The sequence below is a fragment of the Lutra lutra genome, chromosome 8 (genome assembly GCF_902655055.1).
Source record: "Lutra lutra chromosome 8, mLutLut1.2, whole genome shotgun sequence".
NCBI lineage: Eukaryota > Metazoa > Chordata > Mammalia > Carnivora > Mustelidae > Lutra > Lutra lutra.
In genome coordinates, this window is record NC_062285.1 from 3505586 (window position 1) to 3516200 (window position 10615).

At 43.8% G+C, this 10615-nt stretch overlaps 1 long non-coding RNA gene across 1 annotated transcript; it reads left to right on the plus strand.

Moving 5' to 3' along the window:
• Nucleotides 1-3708: 3708 nt before the first annotated feature.
• Nucleotides 3709-8718, plus strand: LOC125107954 (uncharacterized). The gene is made up of 3 exons (XR_007129712.1): nucleotides 3709-3764; nucleotides 3859-3925; nucleotides 7528-8718. It is a non-coding gene; the product is annotated as an uncharacterized LOC125107954 (long non-coding RNA).
• Nucleotides 8719-10615: the final 1897 nt, after the last annotated feature.

Below are 10615 nucleotides of genomic sequence, written 5' to 3' on the forward strand. Positions count from 1 at the left end.
TATGAGCTCCCACGCTCCAAAAACCAAAATTATACAGTGTTGCTTGGGGTCAACTTTCTGATGTAACATCAAAATAACTAGATTAGAGTCAGCCCTATTTCAGACCAAAATTGGATCATTGCTTCTCCACACTTTTGTTTGATCTTGATGTTAAGATATTTGGAAAGAGAGCAAAAATCATCAGATGTCTCAAGTCTACTGAAGAAAATAATCATACCGTATCTAACTGGGGTTATAGCATGACAGAATGGTGTTTCTTGAAATACAGAATGATAGTTATGCAATTATCTTTAAGTCAAGACTGGGAGAAGAACCTGACCTCTCTCTCTTTATGTGTATGTGTGTGTGTGAGTGTGTAACTGGGTATAACTATAACTATGTAAAATATATAAGTATATTATATACAAGGTATAATATTTAAGTATATTATACACAAGGTAAATACAATTTCACATGTGCTTTATATATAGTACAATATATGTAGTAAATATATATATTTACACATTAAATAACATATTTTAGATATAATATTAATACAGTATTACTATAACTACATATATTTACATATATAACTTTTCTCTGTGCCATACTAACTGAAACAACGACATTAAAAAATATAAGGTGGCCTGAATCTAGAAACGTTGCCATAGAGATTCTAGGTAATTTCACTTCAAGTTACTGAGTCAAACATTTTCTTACTGAGTAGAAATGAACTATATCAGTAGTTTTTATGAAATAGTGATTTTTTGAGAATTTGTTAACCGGAATTCTGGTAGCCTTTAACTTCTCTTTTTACTTGTTTGGGGTGTGAGTCTCTTTTTTTCTTTCTCTGATTTTTAAAAAAATTCTCACTCATTCATATAGTTGGCATACCAAATGTTTTGAGAATGTGACCCAAAATGTCAACTAAACACGTGAATATAAATCTGTATACATAAATCTTCAATATCTTGCTCTTATTTATGTAATAAACAAAAATTGAGCAAGACATTCAGTATCTTGCACCTACTTTTATTGAACAACTAAAAATACCAGCTCTTGTCAAGGAAAAGATGCTGGTGGGAGGGAACAGGGAGAAAGTATCATTTGGGATTGTGTCATAGGTTTGGTTTTACTGAGGGGCAATAAAGCCCAAGGAATGTCACCATGACCACAATCACATTCCCTCTTCTTAGCGAGCCAGCTTTGCTGGATACCAAGACCATGAGGAATTTTATGTTTTCTACAAGATTCCTGTCTTTCAACGGGTTTACTCCAGTGGAACGGGTTTCACATTGGCTTGGAATCAAATTATTGAAAGCATAGTACATGTCATTTAAACTTTATAACTGTGTAAACCATTTCACATATAGGTAAAATGACTAATCTGGAGAAATCTTGGGTCAGACTCCTAATTTTATTTTGATTCAGAAAGTGCATATGTGTTTGTTCAAGGGGCAGAGGAAGCTGTGGGAAGGCTTCCTACTCCCACGTGTGAGGGTCCCTCACTTTTCCTCGGCATCTCCTGGTTGAAACGGTAATGCACTTGGAAGCCTCTCTGGTTCCAACGTGTGCATCTGTTACCTGTCTCAGTGAAGATAAGGGTACTCTGTGTACATGTGTGGCTTCGGAGTGTGAGGGAATAGGGGCAGCCCCGAGAGGCTGGGGTGTCCAGGACTTCTCAGCAGCTAAAGGAGAGAAGCACTTTTGACCGATGCAGTCCTTTCATCCCCTGGCTGAAATAAGACTGAAATCGTGACATAGTGGGAAAATCTTGGTATGTGAGCCTAGCATAAGAGAGAAATTTTAAATAAGAAGCAAGAAAAAAATAAAGTCACATTGTCAGCTTCACCCTTAAAATGAAGTTTTTCCAGGGGTAAGAGAAGTCTCGATAAGAGAGCCGAGGCCACCGTTTTTGTAGTTTTTCAGAGGAATCCACATCATTGAGGAACAAATGTATCTGGTCATTACTGACTATCGGAACCCATCTGGAAGGACGTCCAGGGGAAGCAAGCTATTTAAGATTCCCGTTTTGGGATCCGTGTATTTATTTTTGTTACTGTCTATAAATATGGTTCTGGTCTTTAAAGATCCCAGTCTGGTTCTGATGGGATATAGCTCCTAGTGATCCCTTGAGGTAAAATGATCAGTACGAGGCCGTGAACACAGGACGACAGAGGACAGTGAGGTGAGGTACTGTATCGGCCCCAGCAGCAGGAAGGGGTACGGCGAGGAGAACCCCAGATGCGGGCACAGACATCCAGAGTTTGGAGACCAGCCTTGCTGTAAGATTTCATAGGACTCCTTCTGACTGCAGAATTGAGCATTGTAATGTTCTCACATGAGTGATATTCTCAAGAAAAATTCAGTGGCAGACATCCACGATTTTAACCCTACAGCCTTCATGAAACCAGCAGGACAGGGGCAGGGAAGCGAGTTTCTTCAAAAACGAGCTGCATGTGTTGGGGGTCAGGGAGCACGACATGCCATCTTATCACAATAGTTGACTTCCTCTTTAGAGTCTGACAAAGCTTCTGTATTTTCATAGGACCTCCCCCAAGCAGACAGACAATGCCGGGGGTGGGGGAGGGAGGATAAAGGAAGCTAAACAATGATTTGCTAAATTTGAAAGAAACATAACTTTTCACATGATACCAAACCTTTCCCAAATGCAACGTTCTGTACCCTGCTTTGTTCTACAATTTTCTACTGAAGTCACCCCAAGGAAGTGGTATCATCAGCTTAATTAAAGATACTTCCTTCGTCTTGGCTGGCTTGTACCAGAAGGAGTGATTCAAGTTCGTAGAAAAGATTGCCGCCGGTGTTACAGTAGCTGAGAGCTGGAGCAGCGCCCTTCCCGTGGGCTCTTCTGGGACCGGCAGTGTAGTTAGGTAAACAGTGATCTCATCTGAGGTCAGGCCGTTTTACTAACATCATCATGAAAGGTATCAACAAGATAGGAGGTAGCGGTCAATTTACTTAGCTCCGTTTGTTTTGGCTTTGGGTTTTTTTTTTTCATCTTACGGAGCGAACTCAGAGGAAGCTGGAAATATTTCTTTCCACTGAATTTTTGTCACCATAAAAGCAATGCCTGCTCATTAAGTAATTATAAACGAACAGAAAAAAAAAGAAGAGAGAGAGAGAAGTTACGGATAATCCCCACACTTTCAAACACTTCCCATTTTGCTTGATTTCGAGGCAAAATAAAAAAAAAACAAACAAACTAAAAAACCTAAAAAAAAGTTTAGGAGCTCTCATTATTTTTGAAGGTTTCCAACAGTCCTTTGTAAGGACGCTTCTCAGTCTGTTCTGAAGGCAGAACCGCTATCAAATCCCACACATTTCGGCTGGGTTAAATTTTGACCAACCCAAGTGACCAGTTAGCAGATCTTAAAACCGTGTGGAATACTTTGTATCAGCCGAGACCACACACCCAGATTCCTGGAGCAGGTCTCGTGTTTGTAATCAAACCTAACCCCAGAATGTTTGCTTTCCTAAGCATTTGAGACACATTCTTCTCGTTTGAAAGCTCTGTGTCTTACTCAACAACCTTTGTATCTCAACTATGTTAAAGATACATAGAAAAGGGATGACCTCACAGAGCTCATTTTGTTCTTTTAGCTCTGTGCTTAGCTAGAGTTGAGTGGTTGCCATGAGTCATGCAATCTTGTGACCGGCCGGGCCCTCTTCCAATCAGAGAGGCAGCTCCAATCTCTAACAGAACCTGGAGTTGTTTGAAGAGGAGGTAACGACAGGACCTGGAGGCTTGGTGATACCAGGCTGGTGTGAGTAACCCAATGTGTTCCTACTCCTGCTGAATAACACAACACCAATGATGAGGTAACACTTAGTGGAGCTGACTCATTTCCTCATTTACAGATGAAAGGGACTCTTTGAGAAATGACTATCTCCCAGGTAAAGCGATGTTTCCTGCAGGTAACCCGAGGTGAGTCGTTTTAAAGCGAGGCTGACCGTGGCATTGGCTAGTTGGTTACCAAGTCTATTGAAAGGGAAATTTGACTATGGAATTGTGTTAAAAGCCAGGTCTGTTTCTACCCTTGACTACGTGAGAACTGCCGATTTTGGACAACATTCATAAGAAAAAGAGCGTGGAAACCTTGTGGAAATCAGGTGTGAAGATGATTGAACATTGAAAATAAAAATGTGGACTTAAAGCGAAGTTTCTTTTTATTTACCACCAGATGTATCTGTGCTGGTGATGCTGGGCAGCTGTGTGGGACACCTGCGGGCAAGCATTCTGGATGCCTCCCTCTGTATCTAGGGACACCTCGGCTGTAGTGGGACTGGGGACTGTGGGATTTGCAGCCCTGTTCTGTTGACTTAAACCCACTCAGCAGTCACTGCCACCCTGGGAAACCAAGAACCCTCCTCCTCTCTACCTTGCTGTAATCTCCTGGGCTTTGTAATCAAGGCTGCCTTTATAAACACATTCCTCAAAGTGAGTGTGCAGCACACTTATTTTTAAAAACACAAGAAGCCTGTTGGGAGAAAAACATTAGATGAGTGCCTTCCTCACCAAAACTCATAACTCTTTCTCCCTTGACTAGATTTTACTAGGACTTCACAAAAATGGGAATAGGCTCTCCAAATAGGATTTTCTTATTTTCATTCATTTATAACATGTGAATTGCCCTCTGTGCCTTTTCCCCTACTTGGTATGCATTCTTTTGCATTCTCGTGTAATTTTAACAGTTGTACAATTCCTTTATTTTTGTGGTTGAGAAATCACAAATTGTGAAACACATTAAATTGAGCACATTTAAAAATAACCTAGCCTTTTCTACTGTTTGGGTAAGGCCTTTTGCTTGTTTGGGGTTGCTAACGGGAATAAGTGGCCGTGTGTACAGTACCTCTAGAGCGAGCTTGTTTGGTCAGAGGAAAGAATTCATTGAACAGCCATAGACTACATTCCAGAATGTCGGCCAACCGCTTTGCAAAAGCGAGCTGTTGGGTCACAGCAAAGCCCAGAGCCACTCCTGGAAAAGCAGCCCCAAATGTCTGCACGGGGCCCAGAGATCTTGTTGTAGGATGTCCACATGGGCTCTCCTAACAAGCATTTTTATTAGTGGTTCCTTCCTCTTCTTGGCTTCCTAATAAAAGGCTATTGGAATTTTTAGTCCCTGGAAATCAACGGTTTTTTCAAAGTGACTTGCTATGTTTTGCAATTAATTATCCCAATGAACTCGATCTAAATATTGGGTTGCAGGGTTGGTGTGGGGGGTCATCTCAGAAGAGATCTGCCGTGTTGTGTTTCTGTCATTCCTTGCAAAAAGACCATGGCATGGTTCTGCATTTGGAATCTGAGAAGCTGCAAAGGCATGGAGCCGGTCTGCGGGGCCGGTAACAGCCTCCCCAGGCAGGTGGGAGGCTGCATGTCCCACCTGCCCCACCCTCACTGATCTGTTTTATAAACTGGGCAACTCTACTTTGATCTGCCTTCATACAAGAGCTCCTTTTAATCCAACTGGGTAAACAAATGGGCTTGAAAGTTGTTTCTAAGAGAACGTCGATTCACAGCCACAGAGAGGCTGGGGCAGCCTCAGCCGGGGCTTGGAACAGAAGTCAGGGCAGGGCTCAGGGACCGTGCCTGCCGGTCCAGGTCTGTCCTCCTCAGCGGCTGATCTGATCTATAACGCAGCACAGGATGGGTCATGTCCTGGGGCCTGGCCCACCCAGGTGGAGACCAGACTTCCTCTTCTTCCTCCTCAGCCTTCTTCCCCCATCCCTCCCTCTTGAGCCTCTCTGGACTATGTGGTCTTAGCAAGGGGTAGAAATCTGTAGGAATCAGACTTTCCACGACGGGGACCACCAGGGCAGCGGGAAGCCCTCACTCCTCTCCTCCAGTGAATGGTGACCTCTTTCTCCCAAGCCCGTAAGACTGAGGTCCCCAGAGCATGTTCTCTTCTCTTCCCGACCCCACCACTTTCCCCTTGCAAAGACCTAAAGAGCCTTTGCCTTCCCAGCGACCCTCAGATCTGTCCGTCCCCACGGCCGCTGTCCTATTTTTGGTCCTCCTTATGTCAGGCCCATCTGTCCTTCTAACTTCTTCCTTGGGCCACACACCTCCCTCCAGTTCTCGTGAATGCTTCCCATGACAGCCAGATGGGTCTTCTCCTGCTTCGAAAATGTCACTTTTCTCAGAAAAACCTCTCCCACGTGTCTCCGGGCATTCAAACCCCACTGACTCACTCCTTTCTCATTCCACTCAATGAATACCAGAGCACTGGTGTTTTCCTGTTGACCACGGTGGGCCAGGAGCAGCCTGAACACATCCATGGTAAGTCAACAGGCAAAGCCGTTTTACGGGTAAGGGCAGACGCTCTCTTCCTAGAAGGCGAGAATCAGAAGGGGCTCAGGAGAACACCACTGCGGAACGGCCTGTCGTCCATCCTGATACCCGGAACGCTGGAACTGGGTGCCAGGGGCTGTATCTAAGCACTTGGGGTACCCCACGAGCAAACATGCCGGAAGCCCTGGTCCTAGGAGTGTGTTACTGCTCCGGGAGCTGAAGGGAAGAAGCCCTTCTGTCTTAGGTGTGTCTGTCAGCCTCTGTAGATATTTTGCACGGAGCCGTCCAGTAATAAAGAACAACACAAACGTCATTTCTAGGAGCTTTTCACTAACCGTGCCATCTTTGGAAGTCACATGTGTGTGAAGACAGAGATTCTAAGTCCCATCTATTTATTCACGTTTGGGGTAATTTTTAATTATTTGGATGGAAAGCAAAGGCCTGTCGAGGGCATGAGAACAAATTCTGGGACTGGAGCCAATGGAAGTCAGACTCTGATGGTTTCATGCCTCGCCATGCAGCGGTCATGGTCTCTGAAAGCCCTGGGCCTCATCCCCATGAAGATATTCCAGCCTCATAATCAAGCAGCCCGGCTCTGGCCTCCTCCAGCCCAGGGACTGCTGTGTACTGAATTATGTCCCTCCAAAATGTATATGGTCTAACCCTGACTCCCAGTGTGACTGTAGTTGGAGATGGGCTCTCTCAGGAGGTAACTAAGGTTAAACAAGGTCATTGGGATGCCGCCCTGATCCCATAGGATTGGTGTCCTTGTAAGAAGAGGAGGAGACAGCCGTGAGTTCTCTCTCCCTCCTCCATGTGAAGACACAGCGAGAAAGGCAGTGGTCTGCAAGTCAGGAAGACAGCTCTGCTGGGAACCTGGCCATGCCAGCAGCTTGATCGTGGACTCCTGGCCTCCAGAGGTGGGAGGTGGCCCAAGCAGACAAAGACAAGGCGTCTCCAACCGGCGGTACAAGGAGGGCACTGGCCATGGTCTGCCTCTCTGGCTCTGCTCCCTGGCGCTCTGGGATCTCCCATGGTGTGTGTGCTCCTACCCACCCACCCGGCTTAGAAGGATGCTGTTAGGACTCCGGTAAGGGGTTGTGGATGTATTTGCCCCCTTCAGGTACATCCCTTACACTGTGAAAAGGAATATTTATTGATTGATCAACTGGTCTGCTGGATGATGACCCAAGTTGTGCCTGGTATTCTGAAATTGTTTGTTTTGACTTTTGTTTCAGGATTGGCAAAGAAATATGGAGACTACTCTGCACACAGTTCTGGCTATTTTGAGGCCTAAGAGATGTTTCTTTTCTCCTGGAAGGATCCAGAGGGTGACTTCCACCCTTCACCTGGCACGTGGACATGACAGAGTGGCAGCCACATCCTACAAGGGGCACACTTCGATCATCTTTGAACAGCAGGTGTTTTATCAATAAAATGAAAATCTCATTAAATTCTCTGGTACTGGACCAGGGTGCTTTACCCTGTACCCTTTGTTCAAAACAATTTAATCTCTTCTTAGGAAAAAAGGGGAGATACTGGTTGAAGCAAAAATGATTTCTTTCTGCTCTCCTGGTGCTCCTTTCTTCATTCTGCATGAAATTAATTTTGAAGAAAGGAGCTGAACTCTTCAGTTGCTGCTGCACAATTTAGTGCAAAAGCAAGATATTTAATTAACAGCGATAACCTGGACTTGATTAGAAAATAAAGCCATTCTTGCTGAAGTGACCAGGGATTAACATGTCTTAATTATTCTCCTAGAGAGAGTGTGTATGACGTAAAGAATCTGAAAGTGCTTTCATTTGTATTTCTGACCCAACATGATCCTGTGCTTAATTTGACCTGCTTGATGTAGGTCATTGAATCAAGAGTTACCTTTCTGTTAAATTATAAAAATGATTTCTCGTTTGGACGATATATTAGGGATGTATATTGCTTATTCAACAGTCATGTTCAGAAATTTATTATCCATGATGTTAGTGGGTTTCTATCCGAACTTGGCAAATACATTTTTTAAAACCATTCCATGTTATTTCATTAAATTGCAACATGTCGGTTTCAAGGCCACATGGCAAGCTCCCTGGGCAATGCCATGTGCCTGAGCCCCACCTCACTGAGGCCTGCATCTCGGGCTCCAGAAGCAAAGGAGAGGAAAGCATTGACTTAATTGTGGCTTTAATTTTGGCAACTGTGTCCTTCCTCAGCAAGGTGAGATCGGCACTTGTAAAATGATCAAGTTTTTCGACATTATAAAAGTTTTGCTAGGATTGTTTCTTTAGTTAATTGCTTGAAAAACTTCTGCATTGTCAACTTTGCAGTCTTGAAATGACTCTACACATCTTCCTGGAGGTGGGATTATACTTAGGTGCAAGTTACAGAGAGCACAGTTCATAGAGACAGGATTGACACTGTGCTTAGTTCGCATAAAAATAAGTGTCAGCGAGGAAGATTGGGGCCAATGCTTGGGAACATCTTCAAAGACCTAGTATTGTCCTTTGGTTTGCGATTCATCATCTCTGCATTGTATTTCTTCTCAATGTTCTAGGACGCTTGCTGCTGATGCAGGCAGCTCCACATTCAGGTTTAGAGAAAGGGGGGAGATTGTTGTTCAATGGGCATAACATTTCAGTTATGTAAGATAAGTGAGCTCCAGAGATCTGTTACACAACGTCACACGTAGTTAGCAAGACCACACTGTGCACAGAAGAAGGTCAGAGGAAGATCTCCATTAGGTGTTCTTCTAACAACAAGAAGGAAGGAAGGAAGGAAGGAAGGAAGGAAGGAAGGAAGGAAGGAAGGAAGGAAGGAAAGAAGGGAGGAAATAATGAGCTAGGACACCAGGAAACAACTTTGGAGGGGATAATTATGTCCATTACCCCTATGGTAATCAATTCTATAATTGAGTTATCAATCATAACTCAATAAAGCTGTTAAAAAGAAAAGGAGAAGAGTTCAAAACTTTCTCCTGAAAGAAACTTTCTTTTTTATCTTTTATTCCTTTTTCTTTTCTTTATTTTTAAAACATATTTAGAAAGTATAGGCCTCCCAGGAAAATCTACCTACCTCTCATAATCCAGAACTTTGCCACATGTCTGCATCCCAGCACAAAGGGGGCTTGGAATCAGTTTTCTGATCTCCAAAGAGGAGGAAGCAAAGGACAGTGACTTGAATGGATTTTGGGTAGCAAATCCAGCTCCCTGCCGTAATGTCTTTCATGATGTAGTATGAGAGGCATAGTGGAAAGTCAAGTTGTGGGTTTGTCTCATTAGTTTGTTGACTTCATCTGAACAAAATTCCAATAGAAAAAAAAATGCCAATTGATTACTAGTTTACTGGAACTAAGAATAAAATGACATGAGCTGCATTGGGCTCAAATTCTGTGCCATCACTCGCTGGCTGTACAGTGTAGGCAAGATACTTAATGCCCATTTCCTCGGATTCTGTGTTGGTAAAAATGAGATCGTGCACTTGGTAGATGTTCATCACTCCTTCTGCAGGAACTCCTCTTCCGCATCGAATCCAGGCTTTGCCCAGACCTTTTTTGGCCAACCAGACATTAAAACACGGGAAAGCAGGATACAGGACACCGGAAGCACCGTGTGAGCTTGTGCAGGGGTGAGGGAGATGCACTGGGGCTTCCATTCTGAGAAGAGGCTTGGCAAGAATGCCATTCTGGAAAGACAGGCACAGAGCCTAGCTGTTCCAGCGGAACCCAACGTCTTGCCAACCTGCAAGCTAAGGGCAGCTGCGTGGGTAAGCGCGGGATAGACCTGCAGAAGGTCTAGGCGACAAACCTACAGATGTGCTTAAAGACCCAGGCATTGTGGGCTTAAGTCACTAAGTTCGCACAGAAAAAGATAATTATATACCAGGTTTCCGGTGTTGCTGCGGGGATGATTTGCAAGGACTGTGAGATCCCAGGCACAAAGCCAGCTCTCAAGGATACTAGCTATCATTACTGTTGTTGACATTGTTATTTTTGATTGCACAATGTAGATCCTCAGAAAGGGCTTGTCAATTAGAAAAAAACACAAAAACCCTGCAGCTAGTGTCTTAATACCTACAGTCTGTTTACCATGTGTGCTGTTGGACTTCTCTTTAAGATGGTTATATCCTGCCTAATCCATTTAAGATAAGGAAACAGTGCACTTATTACCACAGGCTATCAATAAATAATCAGGGACCCAACTCTAGGACACCCGTCAAGTAAGCGAGCAGTCGGAGAATCAGGAATTGATACCAGTTTTTGGAGAATGCTCTGTAAAACGCATCTCCCTATCAGGGACCTGACAGTTAGGGATCTACTGCAGTAACATGGATGCTACT